The sequence below is a fragment of the Mustela erminea genome, chromosome 9, assembly GCF_009829155.1.
Source record: "Mustela erminea isolate mMusErm1 chromosome 9, mMusErm1.Pri, whole genome shotgun sequence".
In the NCBI taxonomy this organism is placed as follows: domain Eukaryota; kingdom Metazoa; phylum Chordata; class Mammalia; order Carnivora; family Mustelidae; genus Mustela; species Mustela erminea.
The window spans coordinates 53,319,061-53,335,966 of NC_045622.1; the positions used below are offsets into that span (position 1 = coordinate 53,319,061).

At 39.4% G+C, this 16,906-nt stretch overlaps 1 protein-coding gene and 1 non-coding gene across 3 annotated transcripts in view; both read right to left on the reverse strand.

Moving 5' to 3' along the window:
* Nucleotides 1-16,906, reverse strand: part of ACER3 (alkaline ceramidase 3) — a 169,906-nt gene that overhangs the window by 132,852 nt on the left and 20,148 nt on the right. The gene's annotated exons all lie outside the window — the stretch shown is intronic.
* On the reverse strand, nt 3,894-4,030 carry LOC116600525. Its single transcript, XR_004289702.1, has one exon. It is a non-coding gene; the product is annotated as a U4 spliceosomal RNA (small nuclear RNA).

The window sequence follows — 16,906 nt, forward strand, 5'->3', positions numbered from 1 at the left end:
GCAGATATAAGGAATGGCCACTATTCCTAGGTTGGAGATAAATACTAAAAGAAGAGGTCTCAGCCAGGACTGAGATCTAAACCCTGTTGGAAAGGGCATGACCACAGCTCACAGAACAACAGAAAAGTTGCTGTAGTGCCACAACTGCAGAGCTTACTGAAAATTATACCCTTAAGAACGTTGTTCTTCATATGCCCTCTAGGGAGCCAGGGAAAGCTGATCACATGGAGTGTGGAGCTACTGGCCAGGGGATCCTGCTGACTGCAGTGCTCCGCAGGAGCTATCACTGTAAAAGCTGACAAGCTTTAAGATCAGGGCACTAGAATATTCATGTACTGTCAGAGAGACACTAGATAAGCCATTTGTACTGCAAGAGCCAGGCAGTGGAGAACCTACCAGGCCAGCACCTCAGAACCAAGATGGAAAGCCCCTCCCTCTTCCAATGTCTCTCCAGTGCCCTCTACTGGTAAAGTTTAACATTCAGCCACTTAGCAAAGGAACCTATGTAAAGGTCCATTTTCACAGAGTATGCAATGAATCAGTTTGGAGCTGAGGGATAAGTTGGTAACTAGCACAACTATAAAACTGTTTTCATTAATCATGGCTGGGCATAACTATGGTTGCTGAAGGTTACCCCAAACACCAATATGATAAGAATGGGTTTTTTAAGATGGTAAACCAATCTTTTCTCTTTCGTCTGTATTTTCCACAACGTGGTTATACTGTTTTTATAGTTTAAAATTTAAATATAATATAAATAAATGATAGAAAATGAAGGCTAATTGCACTCCTGGGTATTTACCCCAAAGATACAGATGTAGTGAAAAGAAGGGCCATCTGTACCCCAATGTTTATAGCAGCAATGGCCACGGTCACCAAACTGTGGAAAGAACCAAGATGCCCTTCCACAGATGAATGGATAAGGAAGATGTGGTCCATATACACTATGGAGTATTATGCCTCCATCAGAAAGGACGAATACCCAACTTTTGTAGCAACATGGACAGGACTGGAAGAGATTATGCTGAATGAAATAAGTCAAGCAGAGAGAGTCAATTATCATATGGTTTCACTTATTTGTGGAGCATAACAAAAAGCATGGAGGACATGGGGAGTTAGAGAGAAGGGGGTTGGGGTAAATTGGAAGGGGAGGTGAATAATGAGAGACTATGGACTCTGAAAAGCAATCTGAGGGGTTGGAAGTGGTGGGGGGGTGGGAGGTCGGGGTACCAGGTGGGGGGTATTATAGAGGGCTCGGACTGCATGGAGCACTGGGTGTGGTGAAAAAATAATGATACTGTTATGCTGAAAACAAATAAATGAAAAAAAAAAGAAAAAAGAAAATGAAGGCTAAATTACTACTCTTTGGAGTTTAATTGGGTTTGGGATGCTCTCAGAAAATTCAATTAAAAGTTTTTTACCAGAAGTGGGGAGAACCTGGGTGGCTCAGCCATTAAGCGTCTGCCTTCAGCTCAGGTCATGATCCCAGGGTCCTGGGATTAAGCCCCGCATCGGGCTCACTGTTCAGCAGGAAGCCTGCTTCTCCCTCTCTCACTCCCCCCCTGTTGGTGTTCCCTCTCTCCCTGTTTCTCTCTTTGTCAAATAAATAAATAAAATCTTTTTTAAAAAAGTTACCAGAAGTAAAAACTAGAGATTCAGTCATATACCACACAGTTAGTATACTAAAACATTAAAGAAAAAAAAATATTTTTTTATAGAGGGAATCCTATTTGAATATAGACTTAAGGAATTTTTTCAAATTTGAAAACTACAATATTTTCATACCCCCAAACACAATTTCTTTGTATTCTCTCACCAAATAAAAATTACAGACATTAACAACATTCCCATAATTTAGAAATTTCTTAGTAAGTAAAACCAAGTTTTTGGAAATGAAAAGAAAACTATAATATCGAAAGTCAAGGGGAAAAAGCAATATACAAACATAAATTTGAAACAACTCTCAAAGGAGAAACAGTAGGAAGATGTTTGCCTCAGAATGACAGTAGGTGGAGCCAGGGCACTCAGCAGTCTGGGTTCTCCCAAATTTTGCCTGACACAAGAAAGCCCTGGGGCAACTGGGTAGACAACTGACAGCTGTATAACCACCACCCAAAACGGAAGATAAAAATATAGAAGCATTAAAACCTGGTGAAGCTGAAAAAATTACTGCTTTATTGCCACTATGAGGAGCCCTCCTGCATGGTCAGCAAACAATCTTTGTGAGAGCAGTAACTGGTTTGAGCCTGAAAGCAACCTGACACTGTCCCCCCAAACAAGTTCACTTTGTGAAATATTTTACTGCTTATACAGATGTTCAAATAATGTAAAAGATTCCCAGAACTTCAAAGACTTTGGAGCTGAAAGAAGACAGGCAGACCTTCTAATTTAATCTTCTCAATTTATATCAGGCAACATTTTATTCATACCACTTTCTAGCTGTGTTAATTTGGGAAAATTATTTATGCTTAAGACTTAGTTTCCTGGAACTCCTGGGTGGCTCAGCCGGGCTAAGCGTCTGCCTTTGACAATTTCTTTCTTTTTTTTTTTTTTCTAAGATTTTTTATTTATTTATTTGACAGAGAAAGATCACAAGTAGGCAGAGAGGCAGGCAGAGAGAGAGGAAGGGAAGCAGGCTCCCCGCTGAGCAGAGAGCCCGACGCGGGACTCGATCCCAGAACCCTGGGATCACGACCTGAGCCGAAGGCAGCGGCTTAACCCACTGAGCCACCCAGGCGTCCAAGCGTCTGCCTTTGGCTCAGGTCATCATCCTAGGGTCCTGGGCTCCTTGCTCAGCGGGGAGCCTGCGCCTCTCTCTGTATTTCCCCCTGCTTGTGCTTCTCTTGCTCTCTGAGAAGTAAATCAACAAAATCTCAAAAAAAAAAAAAAAAGAAAAAAAAAAGACTTAGTTTCCAGACCTGTAAGGGGTGGGGGGCAAAATATTTAAAATCTTTAAAGTACAATGAAAACAATAACTATGACCCAAAAAGATCATATTAAGAATTAGGTGCTGGAATTTAAGAAACAGAGGAGATGAATATAGGGAAAGGGAGGGAAAAATAAAATGAAACGAAATCAGAGAGGGAGACAAACCATAACAGACTCTAACTATAGGAAACAAACTGAGGGTTGCTGGAGGGGAGGTGGGTAGGGAGACAGGGTACTGGGTGATGAGCATTAAGGAGAGCACTTGATGTAATGAGCAATGGGTATTAGCAACTGATGAATCACTAAACTCTACCTATGAAACTAATAATAAACTATATGTTAATTAATGGACATAAAAGTAAAATAAATAAAATAAAATAAAAATTAAGTGCTGCCTGGGAACTGTCTTGATACTTCGATCAGCTCAGAAAGTTGTCAAAAGGGAGAAAGCTTGCTTTCTAATTCAGAACAATAACAAAGAAAAAGAAAGAAAATAGTAGTATATGCTATGCTATTTCACCCAGAGTTTTAAAAAAACATACAAATGCGTATTACATTATTAGGTACTCCTTTATTAAGACAGATATCAGAATAAAACAGGAAACCAACACAGGTATGTCTCACTTTAAAGAATTATAAGCACAAATTCAGTTCAATTTGACAAACATTTATTAAGTATTTCCTATGAGCAAAACACTGAGATGGGAGATGGGAAGAAAGGTTTAGCAAGTGAATAATTCTGGTTCCTGTTCTGGGAAAATATATATGCAACTTAGTAGGAAAGACCGACAGGTAAACAAATAGCAAGGGAGAATGGCAAGACCAAGGGGCACCCAACAACATACTCAGGGGAAGGGAAGGAACTCAAGAAGAGATTCAGTAAGGAGCTAGCACTGGAGCTATGCCTTGAAAAAAAGAAAGATAAGAAGTATTTATGTCACTACTAATACAAGAGTCATTCTATTTTCTTTAGAGTGCATATAGTAGTTTCAAAAAAAATTATTTAATTTATGAAAACTGGTTTTACACATTATTTTTTAATTAGCAATAATCGCACCTCAGATAAACCTCATTGGCTATGATACTGCCACTGTGCAAAAGTTACACATTATTTTTTAAAACTACATTCTATTTTCACTTTACTCTGTATTTAATAAAAATAAAACTTAAAACTATTTATGATAAAATAATAAAAATGAAAATGTCCATATTAAGTTCAAGAGGAAGTACATTTTAGGTTTGGGAAGAAAGGCCAAGTACATAGTGGTCTCTTAAAGAGATAACAGAAGACCTTGGGAGCCCCACATTAGTTACAGCTCAGGTACTATTGTTTATTAAGACGGAGATCATAGGGAAAGGTTCATAGCAAAAAAAGAATGTTGTATTTATATAATGCTGCTTTGAAGAAGGCTCAAAGATGAGAGCTGAACAGTGAGAATAAACAATTAACAGAAAAGAATGATACAGAAGACATGAATTAGAAGAACAAGGGAACTAAGATGGTTCTGATCTCCCTGGAGAAATACTTAGTGAAATAAAGATTTCAGATTTATCCAAAGGTCAAAAAAGGGGAAGTTTCCAAACCATATTCAGGATGAAGAGGCATTCTGAAATAACAAAATCAGAAAATGATTATTTTGATAATCCCCACTTCCTCTCCACTTTCATTAAAACTTTCTTTTCAGGGCCCAACTCAGTAAGTTTTGCTTAGTCACTGGTACTGAATATGATCACTCCCTCTTCTTTCAGCACAAACTGTTCTAACCCCTCATCTGGCACTTGGCACAGATTGCCCTGTACAGATAGCTCTCTTTCCACTAAATCAAAACATAAGTATTTACATCTATGTCCTTAAGTTAAAAAAAAATTTTTAGAAGATTTTATTTATTTGACAGAGAGATAGAGAGAGATCACAAGTAGGCAGAAAGGTAGGAGGGGGGTGGGGGGGAGGAGACAGACTCCCCGCTGAGCAGAGAGCCTGATGTCGGGCTGGATTCCAGGACCCTGAGATCATGACCTGAGCTGAAGGCAGAGGCTTAACCCACTGAGTCACCCAGGTGCCCCCTTTAGTTAAATTTCTTAAGAGCAGCAGCCTTACATTGATTCACTCATTCAAAAGCAAGTATTTACTGAATATCTACTATGGAAAGCACTATAAAGGAATACAAAGGAAAACCAGACAGACTCTGCTCTCCTGCAAATTAAACTAGTGCCAAATTTACAAAATAGTAAAGATATTCAAAAACAGATATCATTTCATAAGTAGTTCAATTATGATGTAATGGAGTAATTCTTTACTCACAAATTAATTTCATCTATCAGATTTATCGTTAATTCAAATCTAATCTCACTAAATTTTTCACTCACTCATTTACTTAGAACTGGAATGCATCAGTTAAAGGTCATGAATATACCAGAGGGAAACAATCAAAAAAACTAAAAGGCAGTCTATGGAATAAGAGAAGATCTTTGCAAATGACATATCTGATAAAGGATTAATATCCAAAATCTATAAAGAATTTATCGAACTCAAAACCCAAAGAACAAATAATCCACTTATGACATGGGCAGAAGACATGAATATACACTTTTCCAAAGAAGACATATAGATGGCTAACAGCCACATGAAAAGATGCTCAAAATGACTCATCATCAGGAAAATACAAATCAAAACCACAATGAGATACCACCTTACACTTGTCAGAATGGCTAAACTTAACAACACAGGAAACAACATATCTTGGTAGGGATACAGAGAAAGGGGAACACTTTTACAATGTTTGTGGGAATGCAAACTGGTGCAGTCATCTGAAAAACAGAATGAAGGTTCCTCAAAAGTTAAAAATAGAACTACCCAGGGTGCCTGGGTGGCTCTGTCATTAAGCGTCTGCCTTCGGCTCAGGTCATGATCCCGGGGTGCTGGGGTTGAGTCCCACATCAGGCTCCCTGCTCTGCGGGAAGCCTGCTCCCCTTCTCCCATTCCCCCTACTTGTGTTCCCTCTCTGGCTGTCCTTCTGTCAAATAAATAAAATCATTTTTAAAAAATAGAACCACCCTATGATCCAGCAATTGCACTACTAGGTATTTGCCCAAAGCATATAAAAATTCTAACTTGAAAGGATACATGCACCCTGATGTTTACGACAGCATTATCAACAATAGTCAAATTATGGAAAGTCCAGGTGTTATCCATAAAAGCCAAATTATGGAAAGAGCCCGTGTCCACAGATAGATGAATGGATAAAGAAGATATGATATATAAATATATATTATAGATAGATAGGCAGACTAAGCCACCCAGGTACCCCAAGCACCAGGTGTCTTATGTAAGGGTTGAACCACCATTAGTTTCTACACCTGAAACTAATATTACAGTGTATGTTAACCAACTGGAATTAAAATATAAACTTGGGGGTGGGGAGGCATCTGGGTGGACCAGTTCATTGGAGTCTGCCTTCAGCTATGGCTATGATCTCCAGGTCCTGGGATGGAGCCCCTGTTGGGCTCTCTACTCGGTGGGGAGTCAGCTTCCCCCTCAGTCTCCCTCTGTGATTTCTCTCTCTCAAATAAACGAATAAAATCTTTAAAAATAAAAATTAAAACATAAAATCTTGGAAGAAAGGGGTGCTTGGGTAGCTTAGTAGGTTAAGCATCCAACTATTAATTTTAGCTCAGGTCAGGATCTCAGGGTCATGACACTGAACCCTGCATCAGGCTCTGCAGTCAGGGGGAGTCTGCCTCTCTCACCCTTGGCCCCTCCCCCCATGCTCTCGTTTTCTCTCTTTTTCTCTCTCTCAAAATAAATAAATCTTTAAAAGGAAAAAAAACTAAACAAGAAATGAAGGGGCACCTGGGTGGCTCAGTTGGTTAAGCATCTGCCTTCAGCTCAGGTCATGATTTCAGGGTCCTAGGATCAAATCCCAAACCAGGCTCCCTGTTCAGCAGGGAGCCTCCTTCTCCCTCTGCCCCTCCCCTTACTCATGCACAGGCACATGCACTATCTCCCTCTCTTTCTCACTCTTTAATAAATAAAATCTTTAAAAATCAATCAATCAATAATAAAAACTTGGAAGAAAAAAACAATTAGGAAATAACTAAGGTTTCACAATAAACTGACATAGTAGTCAAATAATTAACTAGTAGCAGACTAGTGAGTTGTAATCTACAGAAGACTTTCAAGTGCAGAAACAATAACCATGAAACAATACAAAAGTTGCTAGGCAGGGTATAATGGTATTTCTCCTAAGAACTGGTTCCTGGCACAATAAAGAATGTTTATTTCCTGAATTTGTACCTCAAATACCCCGTATTACCACGGGGTTGAGGGCAGTAAGTTTAAAGGGGCTGGAAAAGCTTTAAATAAACTGGGGTATTGACAAATAACTGGGGTATGTAACATCCCAAGTACTTACTGATACTACGATGATTCACTCCACCTGTAGGAATGGTTGACAAAAAGAGCAAAGTGAAATTCATTATCTATTTTGTGCCAGATGCGACACAATGACCTTTAATTACAGAAACTGTAAAATCCAGAAAAAAGAATAAGGTAACTGGGGGTAAGAGCAGATGTTGGAGGAGTAGAAAACCTAAATTTCATCTGGTTCCAGGAATTCAGCTAGTTATCAAACTATCTGAATACCTACAAACTCCATAGGACATTAAAGAAAAGAATAGCAGCAATTCTATGAACACAAAAGCAACCACATTCTGGAAGGACTGCAGAGAAGCGAATCCAAGGTGATATACAGGAAGACAGACCATGGCGGGGAGGGAGCCTACATCAGCTGGCTCCCGGCAAGTGACAGAGCATCAGAGCACAAAATCCGAACTTTTAGAAGTCTGCTCAGCAAAGGGACGTCGCTCCAGTGGCTAAGTGGGGGTGGAACCCTCACCTAGACAGTGTGGTCTTAGGACCCTCGGGGTCACAGAAAGACAGGGGAGGGGTGCCTAAGTGTGGCAGAGCTCCCAGGTGTTGCAGTGGGGAAGCCGGTTGCACAGACTGAGCTGAGGAGTGGGGTCTCAGCTCAGGGTTGCCATAAACTGTGATCTGTGGCACAGTCGGCCTCTTTGAGCAGGCGCCCAACAAGCGGCAGAAACAAGGAGACTCCCCTTCCTCCTCTGGGAGGAGCAGCACAGGAGCGTGCTGCAGGAATCAACTGAGCTTGGAGACTCTAACCGGTGTCACGTACCAGAGATAGAAACACTCATCATAGGCCAGGTGAACACAGAGTGTGGCTGGAGACCAGGGAGACAGGAGTGATTGATTGCTTTTCTCTGAGGACATACTGAAGAGTGGGGCCCTGAGTTCCTGGCTCTTCCTGGACCAGAGATTGGGAGGCCACCATTTTCATTCTCATCCTCCAAAGCTGTACAGAAAGATTTCAGGAAACAAAAGCTACCCAGAGAAACCTGAGCAGATTGCGTAGCCTGGGCCCTGGCAGCAGTGTGTAACTCCACCTGGGGCAAAGAGACTTGAGAATCACTGCAATAAGCCCCTGCCCCAGAAGATCAGCAAGAGCAACCAACCAAGACCAAGTTTACCAGTCAATGAGAAGTGCAAAATTCCAGCGCTTGGGGAAGAGAGCACACAGAATTCATGGCTTTTTTCCATGATTCTTTAATCTTTCCAGTTAATTTTTAAATTTTTATTTTTTCTTTTTAAATTTTTTTGAATTGTTCTTCCTTCCTATTTTAACCAACATTGTATCAATTCCTTTTTAAAAATGTTTTTAATTTTCATTTTTACAGTCATATTCCATCCCTTCATTGTATTCCATCTTAATTTTTATGTATATATGTTTTTCTTTCTTTAAAACTTTTGGATACAGTTTCCCCTCCCTGAACTGGACGAATCATCTAAGCAAAATATCAACAAGGAAATAAAGGCTTTAAACGACACAATGAACCAGATGGACTTCACAGATATATTCAGAACATTCCATCCCAAAGCACCAGAATACACATTCTTCTCTAGGGCACATGGAACATTCTCCAGAATAGATCACATCCTGGGTCACAAATCAGGTCTCAACTGGTACCAAAAGACTGGGATCATGCCCTGCATATTTTCAGACCACAATGCATTGAAACTAGAACTCAACCAGAAGAAAAATGTTGGAAAGAATTCAAATAACATGGACGCTAAAGAGTATCCTGATAAAGAATGAATGCGTCAACTAGGAAATTAAAGAGGAATTTTAAAAATTCATGGAAACAAATGAAAATGAAAACGCAACTGTTCAAAATCTTTGGGATGCAGCAAAAGACAGTCCTGAGAGGAAAGTACAGAGCAATATGAGCCTTTCTCATAAAACAAGAAAGGTTTCAAGTACACACCCTAACCGTACACCAAAAGGAGCTGGAGAAAGAACAGCAAAGAAAGCCTAAACCCAGCAGGAGAAGAGAAATAATAAAGATCAGAGCAGATCTCAATGAAATAGAAACCAAAAGAACAGGAGAACAGAGCAACAAAAGTAGGAGTTTGTTCTCTGAGAGAATTAATAAGATTGATAAACCCTTGGCCAGACTTGACAAAAAGAAAAGAGAAAGGATCCAAATTAATAAAATCATGCATGAAAGAGGTGTGTGATCACAACCAACACCAAAGAAATACAAACAATTATAAGAACATTTTATGAGCAACTATACACCAGCAAATTAGACCATCTGGAAGAAATGGATGCGTTCCTAGAGATGTATAAACTACAAAAACTGAACCAGGAAGAAATAGAAAACCTGAACAGACCCATAACCAGTAAGGACACTGAAGCAGTCATCAAAAATCTCCCAACAAACAAGAGCTGGGGGACAGACGGCTTCCCAGGGGAATCCTACCAAACATTTAAAGAAGAGTTAATACCTATTCTCCTGAAACTGTTCCAGAAAATAGAAATGGAAGGAAAACTTCCAAACTCATTTTATGAGGCCAGCATCACCTCGATCCCAAAATCTGACGAAAACCCATCAAAAAGAATTATAGACCAATATCCCTGATGAACATGGATGTAAAAGTTCTCACCAAAATACTAGTCAATAGGATCCAACAGTACATTAAAAAGGAATATTCATGGGGCACCTGGGTGCCTCAGTGGGTTAAAGCCTCTGCCTTCGGGTCAAGTCATGATCCCAGGGTACTGGGATCGAGCCCTGCATTGAGCTCCCTGTTCAGCAGGGAGCCTGCTTCCTCCTCTTTCTCTGCCAGCCTCTCTGCTTACTTGCAATCTCTGTCAAATATATGAATAAAATCTTAAAAAAAAAAAAAAAAAGATCATTCACCACAACCAAGTGGGATTTATTCCTGGGCTGCAAGATTGGTTCAACATTCACAAATCAATCCATGTCATAAGCTACACTAATAAGAGAAAGAACAAGAATCATATGAACCTCTGCATAGATGCAGAAAAAGCATTTGACAAAGTACAGCATCCTTTCTTGATCAAACTCTGCACAGTGCAGGGATAGGAGATACATACCTCAATATCATCAAAACCATCTATGAAAAACCCACAGCAAATATCATTCTCAATGGGGAAAAACTGAAAGCTTTTCCCCTAAGGTCAGAAGCATGGCAGGGACGTCCACTATCATCATGCTATTCCACATAGTACTAGAAGGCCTAGCCTCGTCAATCACACAACAAAAAGAAATTAAAGGCAACCGAATCAGCAAAGAAGAGATCAAACTCTCACTCTTTGCAGATGATATGATACTTTATGTGGAAAACCCAAAAGACTCCACCCCAAAACTGCCTGAACTCATACAGGAATTCCATAAAGTGTCAGGATGTAAAATCACACCAACAGCAAGACAAAAGAAAGAGAAATTAAGGAGTCAGTCCCATTTACAACTGCACCCAAAATCTTAAGATACCTAGGAATAAGTCTATCCAAAGAGGCAAAGAATCTGTACTCAGAAAAGTATAAAGTATGCATTAAAGAAATTGAAGAAGACACAAAGAAATGGAAAAATGTTCTGGGTTCATAGATTGGAAGAACAAATATTGTGAAAATGTCTATGCTACCTAGTGCAATCTACGCATTCAATGCAATCCCTGCCAAAATACCCACCAACTTTTTTCAAAAAAATGGAACAAATAATCCTAAAATTTATATGGAACCAGAAAAGACCCTGAATACCCAGAGAAATGTTGAAAAAGAAAAGCAAAGCTGGTGACATCACAATTCTGGACTTCAAACTCTGTCACAATGCTGTAATCATCAAGACAGTGTGGCAATGGCACAAAAACAGACGCATAGATCAATGAAACAACAGAGAAGCCAGAAATGGACCCCCTCATCTCTATGGTCAACTAATCTTTGACAAAGGCAGGAAAAAAATGTCCAGTGAAATAAAAGACAGTCTCTTCAACAAATGGTGATGGGAAAACTGGACAGCCACATGCAGAAGAACGAAACTGGACCATTTCCTTAGATCAGACACAAAAACAGACTCAAAATGGATGAAAGACCCCAATGTGAAACAGCAATCCATCAAAATCCTTGAGGAGAACACAGGCAGTAACCTCTTCGACCTCAACCACAGCAACTTCTTCCTAGAAACATCGCCAAACTCTCTTCCCAGCAGGGAGCCTGCTTCCCCCTCTCTCTCTCTGCCTGCCTCTCTGCCTCCTTGTGATCTCTCTCTCTGTGTCAAATAAATTAAAAAAAGAAAAAGAAACAAACAAACAAACAAACATCGCCAAAGGCAAAGGAAACAAGGGCAAAAATGAACTATTGGGACTTCATCAAGATCAAAAGCTTTTGCACAGCAAAGGAAATGTCAACAAAACCAAAAGACAACTGACAGAATGGGAGAAGATATTTGTGAATGACATATCAGATAAAGGGCTAGTATCCAAAATCTATAAAGAACTTAAGGGGTGCCTGGGTGGTTCAGTGGGTTAAAGCCTCTGCCTTCGGCTCAGGTCATGAACCCGGGGTCCTGGAGTCAAGCCCCGCATCCGCATGGGGCTCTCTGCTCTGCAGGGAGCCTGCTTTCCCGTCCCCCTGCCTGCCTCTCTGCCTACTTACGATCTCTGTCTGTCAAATAAATAAATAATCTTTATTTAAAAAAAAAAGAACTTAATCGAACTCAACAACCAAAGAACAAAGAATCCAGTCAAGAAATGGGCAGAGGACATGAACAGACATGTAGGCAAAGAAGACATCCAAATGACCAACAGACACATGAAAAAATCCTCCACATCACTTGGCATCAGGGAAATACAAATCAAAACCAGCATGAGGGGCGCCTGGGTGGCTCAGTGGGTTAAGCCGCTGCCTTCGGCTCAGGTCATGATCTCAGGGTCCTGGGATCGAGCCCCGCATCGGGCTCTCTGCTCAGCAGGGAGCCTGCTTCCTTCTCTCTCTCTCTCTGCCTGCCTCTCAGTGTACTTGTAATTTCTCTCTGTCAAATAAATAAATAAAATCTTTAAAAAAAAAAAAAAAAACCCACCATGAGATACTACCTCACACCAGTCAGAATGACTAAAATTAACAAGTCTGGAAACAACAGGTGTTGGCGAGGATGCGGAGAAAAGGGAACCCTCCTACACTGTTGGTGAGAATGCAAGCTGATGCAGCCATTCTGGAAAACAGTATAGAGGTTCCTCAAAAAGCTGAAAATAGAGCTACCCTCTGACCCAGCAATGGCACTACCAGGTATTTACTCCAAAGATACAAATGTAGTGATCCAAAGGGGCATGGGTACCCAAATGTTTATAGCAGCAATGTCCACAATAGCCAAACTATGGAAAGAGGCTAGATGTCCATCAACAGAAGAATGAATACAGAAGAAGTGGTATATACAATGGACTATTACGCAGCCATCAAAAAGTGAAAACTTGCCATTTGCAAGGACATGGGTGAAAGTAGAGTGTATTATGCTAAGCAAAACAGGTCAATCAGAGAGGGACAATTATCATAAGATCTCATTGATCGGAATTTGAGAATCAAGACAGAGTATCGTAGGGGAAGGGAAAATGAAACAAGATGAAAGCAGAGAGGGAAACAAACCATAAGAGACTCTTAGTCTCAGGAAACAAATTGAGGGTTGCTGAAGGGGAGAAGGTGGGAGGGATGGGGTGGCGGGGTGATAGACATTGGGGAGGGTATGTGCTATGCTGACTGCTGTGAACTGTATAAGACTGATGAATCACAGACCTGTATCCCTGAAACAAATAATACTTTTTATAAATAATATTTTTATGTTAATAAAAAAAGAAAAAAAAATTCAGGAACGATTGTTCCATAATGGGGAGTTTAGGGATAATTAGGAATCCCAAGATAATTTTTAAAAATTATTTAGCTCATCATACAAAGTGATCAATGAAAGCTGTTCTCTTCCATTAAGAAAACCAAAGGCGTTGGGTGGAAGGTGGTAACACAAGGTCTAAGAACCAGAGTGGGTGCTAACTGGGCATTTTGGAAATTTCACAGCTGAAATGGACCTCACCCATCACCTGACCTGCCACTTACCTTACTTGCACGGGAGCACAGAGACATCTAGGGTGAGGCCCAGCGATCCATGTTTGGCTCTCCCAACGTCCGGGCCTGGGCTGGCAAAAGTGCCGCTGCAGACAGAACGAATGGGATTCTTGGGTCGTGTGATTCCACTGCCACCCTGAGGGCTGGCACTTTGAGGATGGCTTTCCAAAATGGGGGTATTATATGCAACTGATGAACTGTTGAACTCTGCATATGAAACTAATCATGGACTACTTACTGGCTAATTGAATGTAAATGAATTAAAAAAAGAAACCTAAAAATTGATCATAATTTACATTTTGCCATATCTGCATCAAGCTTTTATTTTAATAAATTAAATGAACTATTACTGATATAATCAAAGTCAACCATCTCTCCAGTCAAATTCCCTTCACACATTTCCAGAGAAAATGGCTAGTGTTAATTTGGGTGCATAATTGTAATTCATTTAAAAATTATTTTACATATATGTATGCCCATAAACATACAGTTTTGTTTTGTGCTTTTTATGTTTATCTAAATCGGGTAACTCTGTATCACTCCACAAAGTTTTTTTGTTTTTGTTTTTTTTTTAAGATTTTATTTATTTATTTGATAGAGATCACAAGTAGGCAGAGAGGCAGGCAGAGAGAGAAGGGGAAGCAAGCTCCCCGCTGAGCAGAGAGCCCCATGCGGGGCTCGATCCCAGGACCCTGGGATCATGACCTGAGCCGAAGGCAGAGGCTTTAACCCACTGAGCCACCCAGGCGCCCCTCACTCCACAAAGTTTTAATCAATAAAAATTAGTTGAGAGATCCAGTAGATAATTATAACGGTCCATTCCTTTCAACTGCTGTACAGTATGCTATCATAGGAATATACCAATTTTACTTATCTATTCCCATACCACTGGACATTCTAGGTTGTTTCTATATTTTCTTTGTTTTATTTTGTTTTTTAAAGATTTTATTTATTTATCTGAAAGACAGAGAGAGCACGGGAGGGCGGGGGAGGTCAGAGGGAAAAGCAGACTCCCTGCTGAACAGGAAGCCTGATGTGAGACTCAATACTGGGACTCCATGATCATGACCGGAGCTGAAGATAGCTGCCTAACCAACTAAGCCACCCAGGCACCCCTGTTGCTATGTTTCTTTTATTAAACAATATTTCATTGAACATCTTTATGTCCATTTATACAAGTATCTTGCTTACTGCTTTATATGCATATAAAACAGACTTCCAGAACACCTGGGTGGCTCAATTGTTAGGTGGCTGCCTTCGGCTCAGGTCATGATCTGAAGGTCCTGGATGGAGTCCTGCATGAGGCTCCTTGCTCAGTGGGAAGCCTACTTCTTCCTCTGACTGCCTCTCCCCCTGTTCTCTGTGTCTCTCTCTCTGCCAAATAATTACACAAAATCTTTAAAAAAAAAAAAAAAAAAAGACTTCCTAGTTAGAGAAGAAGAAAAGGAAAAGAGGAAAGAGATGGAAAGGAGTCCTGAGCTATCACAGAGGCAGAAGGGCAAAAAGCAAGGGTTGAGAATGCTCATTAGAGTTCCCTTACATTCATCCTCACTATCACTGCCATATTTCAGGCCCTCTTATCTTAACTTGTATGAGGTTAAAAAAAAAAAAGGTAGAAGTAAGTGAAAAGTAAAAGAACGCATGTTCCATGTATTATTTCACATGAGGGGGGTGAACAAATATCTTTTCACTTTTGATACAGAAATGTAGGTTCAGTGTATTTTTTTTTTAATTTAAAGTAATCTCAAACAGAATAAAAATAAAGTTTATCTTCTAAATCACTTTTTAAAGAATAGAAGTATCCCTTATATCTGCTGAGAAAATCAAGTCACAAAATACTACATAAGCATAGTCATATATTTTTATTTTTAAAATATGTGTGTGTGCAGAGAGAAAAAGAGAGAGAGAAAGAGAAAAGTCAGTATGGAGGATACACAGCAAACAATTAACTGCTCCTAAGAAATGGTCCATGAGGCCACAGGTGTGGGTTGAGGGTGAGGTGACACAGGAGTTGGTACACGGAATCTAAACCACAGCTTATGCAGATCAATTATGCCTCATGGGCCTCCCGGGACCAGGTCTGATTTTTACATTTCATTTTGTAATATAATGCTGAACAGGGTGATTACTGGTGCTTTTCATTTTTCTTTTTCTGCTTCTTTGTATTTTCTATATTTCCCTTCACAACATTTTTAAGAGCTGAACTAAGTACTTCCCCAAGTCTAAAGTGTATACTTCATGAATATTTCACCAGTTTCTCCCAGACTTAGCACTGTGCCTGGCATATTGAAAATAGTCAATCAATATTTGCTGACTGATTCAAAATTTTCCACAATAAGTAATTACTCTCTAATAAGAAAAACAAGAAAAGTGGTTTCCACAAAGGAAATGCATATGAACATTAATTTTATGAACACATGAACATGATTTTAACATAATAAAAAAAATACAACGTACCATAATGGAAGTTCATAGAAAATGTTATCAATTCATTAGACCTTGGCTTGGTATAATTGATGAAAACTTCACAGAAGAGATAATATTTCAGTTTGCCTTAAAGGGTGAATAGTAGTTTAAACAAGTGCAGAGAACAATATCCGACATAGAGAAAGCACACGAATGTACAAAGCCAGAAAGAACATGTTGTGCCTAGGAAACCATGACAAATGACTTTTATTAAGCCTAGGAGGAAAGTTGTATTGGAAGCTACATACAGCTACTCTGATACAGTGGAACTAATATAAACATGGACAATATGTCTACGATCTCCCTACCAAACTACACAAAGTCTGAACTCTTCCAGAGAGAGCAAATGGGGAGTAAATGATGCAGAGGAATGATAAAGAGAAGAATAACTTTAAGTTTACAGACTGGATACAGTAGGAAGGGGACAAATAAGTTATGACTACCTTAATCCAAATGTGATGATAAGTGATGATAAGGAACTAAACTAAGATGGTTGTGAGATGGGAGAGACGGAAGAGAAGTCATGAATGACTAATTTAAGAGTCTTCTATGATGAAAGGATATATTCCCAGCTGGTTACACAAAAGGCAACCAAAAGCGTGCAAATATATAACTTCACTGTAAAACTAATAAAATGTCGAAAATGTTAAGAAAGTTACCAACACTTTCTTTCTACGGAAGGAGGAAATAATTCAAAATATGTAGGACGATTATCATAAATGTTCCTCAAACAGATTTTTCATTATAATTAAATAAGGTGCTTAGCATGGTGGTTGACACATAGTGTCAATAAATATGACCTATTAGTATTGTTTTTAACATTGCCAAAAAAGACCATAAAAAGTAATTTTTCCCTAGAAATCTGTATATATTTTTAATAAGTAGTGGTTCCTCCTTAAAACACTTTTATTAAAATTTTGAATTTTTAATTGAAGTATAGTCAACATGTTAGTTTCAGGTGTACAACACAGTGATTCAACAATTTTATATATTAACTGTATTCTCTATGCTGTATGTCTCCTTAA